This window comes from Gavialis gangeticus, unplaced genomic scaffold (assembly GCF_001723915.1).
Source record: "Gavialis gangeticus isolate Ggan-Ray unplaced genomic scaffold, GavGan_comp1, whole genome shotgun sequence".
NCBI classification, from domain to species: domain Eukaryota; kingdom Metazoa; phylum Chordata; order Crocodylia; family Gavialidae; genus Gavialis; species Gavialis gangeticus.
In genome coordinates, this window is record NW_017729032.1 from 233,885,259 (window position 1) to 233,887,769 (window position 2,511).

General features: G+C 38.9%; 1 protein-coding gene across 4 annotated transcripts in view; it reads left to right on the top strand.

Moving 5' to 3' along the window:
- The window catches only part of NRIP1 (nuclear receptor interacting protein 1), an 88,568-nt gene that overhangs the window by 45,555 nt on the left and 40,502 nt on the right, over positions 1 to 2,511 (top strand). Inside the window, exon 2 of one of the 4 annotated variants that reach the window (XM_019524883.1) lies at positions 557 to 755. The exons of 1 other annotated variant lie outside the window; for it this stretch is intronic. The gene's annotated coding sequence lies outside the window, so the exon portion shown is untranslated. Of the gene's footprint in view, positions 1 to 556; positions 756 to 1,949; positions 2,171 to 2,511 lie in introns of those variants that run through there. 2 more of the 4 variants (XM_019524884.1, XM_019524885.1) reach the window with 2 other exon arrangements.

The following is a 2,511-nucleotide window of genomic DNA, read 5'->3' on the forward strand; positions in this document are numbered from 1 at the left end:
GGTGAGATGGAGTGATTCCCAAATGTCAGGCTGAAATGAACAGTTTTAGTATAGAGAAATTGTGCTCCCTCTTGGAAGGGGCTTCCCTACAAGAGTAGGAAACAGAGTGTTTCCTGGGATACAGACAGGATTGGAAAATGCAACTTCTTTTCTCCTTGGGCTTTTTCCCCCCCTCTGTTCTGCACTTGGTCTCCAGCAGCAGGCTTGTAACAAGCAAATGATGGAGGAAAACAGAATCCATGCAAGAAAAACAGACAGGAGAGAACTGAAATGCCATGTGAAATGTGTACGTCCTTGCCCTTGCCTGGGGTGTACTATGCCCTTAATATTATGTGAGACCTAAACTCACCTGCTAGTAATTTCTAATTTACTGTCCTAATTCATCGATTTGTTATCACTAATTGTACTTCATTTACTTCTGTGTAGTTTCCAGTACCTAAAGGGTTGAAAGGTTGCTGTAATTGGCACCCGCAGCTGCTCTTTCTTTTGACAGGGGATAATTTTGCAGCCTATGCTTTGTGTGACAGCTGCCTAATTGGGCATTCTCCCCTTGTAGCAAGCCTGCCTCCTCCAGCCTCCCTGCTGACAAATGGTGGTGGATTATAGATGAGGACACGCTGACCCATTCGACCTTGCTGAGACAGCGGGGAGGGGCCTCCTGCTACTTGAGGGAAGCTTTGGGTCATTTAAAGGACAAGGTCATGAGCCAGGTGGGGAAATGACATGATATCACATGACAATAGCCTGATGACACGGTCAGTATGTCAAGGACAAACTCATCTGTATTGATTATGTTTCTTTTTTATAGTATCTCATTGCATCCACTAATATTTCAGAAGTATTTTGATAATTTATATGAGATGATAAAGTGCCAAGAGAAACAGTTGGGGTTTTTTTAAGGAGCGTTTCTACATTTATTTCTCCTAAATACAGATTACACATGAGAAACAATGTTAGTGAAATCCTGTCAATAATGATTTATAGTGTTGGGCTTGATGTATTTCATAAATTATACATACTCATTCAAATTTACTGCTATAGAAATACCAGAAAAGAAACACTGCAGGGCAGAATTTAAAGGAAAAAAATGCTGTTTAGATTTTAGTATTTCACTTATCATTATCACTAGGCTAAAATTTTATAAAATGTGTGCATATATGCATGCATTCAAAACCTGTGTGTGTGTATGCATATATATCATATGGGTAAGATACTTAAATAGTCAAAAAGTTAAACATAAATTAAATGTTAAAGAGAACTTTTAAAGTAGCTTTGGGGATATATGACAATTCCTTACCCATTTTAAAGGACTAAGGCAGCATCCAACTGTGCCAGCCAATAAAAACCTATTATGTGGATATTAGAAAATGTTGTGAATACAGCTGACAATGTTTTAAGAGTATCTTCATGTTGCATTGCTATGCTAATAAACTTCAAGGTAAATGAACAGCTTGTTTGGCATTTGCTATATTAGACGATAGTAAAACGCTTATTCCTTCAGTGTAATTAGACTTGATAGATTGATTATGCTAAAAATGTAAAGGTAAATACATTGAAAAAGAGAACTCTTCTGAATCACATTAAGCCTTTTTTAAACTTAATGGTGGCACAATTGCTTCAGCTGCTGCAAAACAATTTCTCACATACATTATGTTTATGCAACAGTCAGCCTCTGAGTAGACCGAGCAGCATTTACTAGTTCTCATTTTTAGTGAAACCAGAATTATTGTCGGATGCTCTTGTATCTAAATCTCATCAGTTCACCAGGATGTAATTTTACTCCCCTGAGGTAAAAAGCCGTCAGTGGTAAAGTGTGATAAATTAGTTCACTCAAGTAGACGCATCCGTGTGTGTGTGTTTGCGCGCACGCGTATGTGTAATTCTGACCTTGCTGTGCATGTGTTTAGCTGCGCTCAGTGCCCGAGTCAAGCTTGGTGGAGGTTTAATCCTGTGCCCTTGTACACGTATACTTGATTAGTAGTTGTGGTTATCTCAGCAGCAGACATTCCACCCTCCTCCATGTATTGGTCAGGACCCGGGCATTGGGGAGTCAAGTGGAAGGAGAAAGAAAAGAGATTTTACATTAGTATTCCATGAAAGCCTTACTGTCTGCAGAACAAATTGATTGCTACAGTGTACCTGTGCTTGGCACCACTGCTGTGAAAGAAAGGTATGGTTGTAATCTGTTTTATTGTATTACATATTGTGACACTACAGGAATATTTAACATTTAGCTCTTTCTGTGGCACATGTTATACATCTAAGGAAGGAAAAATAAATGAATGAAAAGTATGAGAGAGCCTTTGAGTCTGTAACTTCATGTACTACAATCAACTAAGTAAACAGATTTTTCTGTATACTCCACTGGTAACGGAAGGAGATTGATAACAAACCTGTATCCAGTGTTCAGTTACACAGACCTGTGTCCTTGCTTCTGTCTGCATAGAAATGCTATCAAATATTGCAAGTTTTTAACAAACAGTTGAAGAGGGTTGTGGCCGGGGGGGGGGG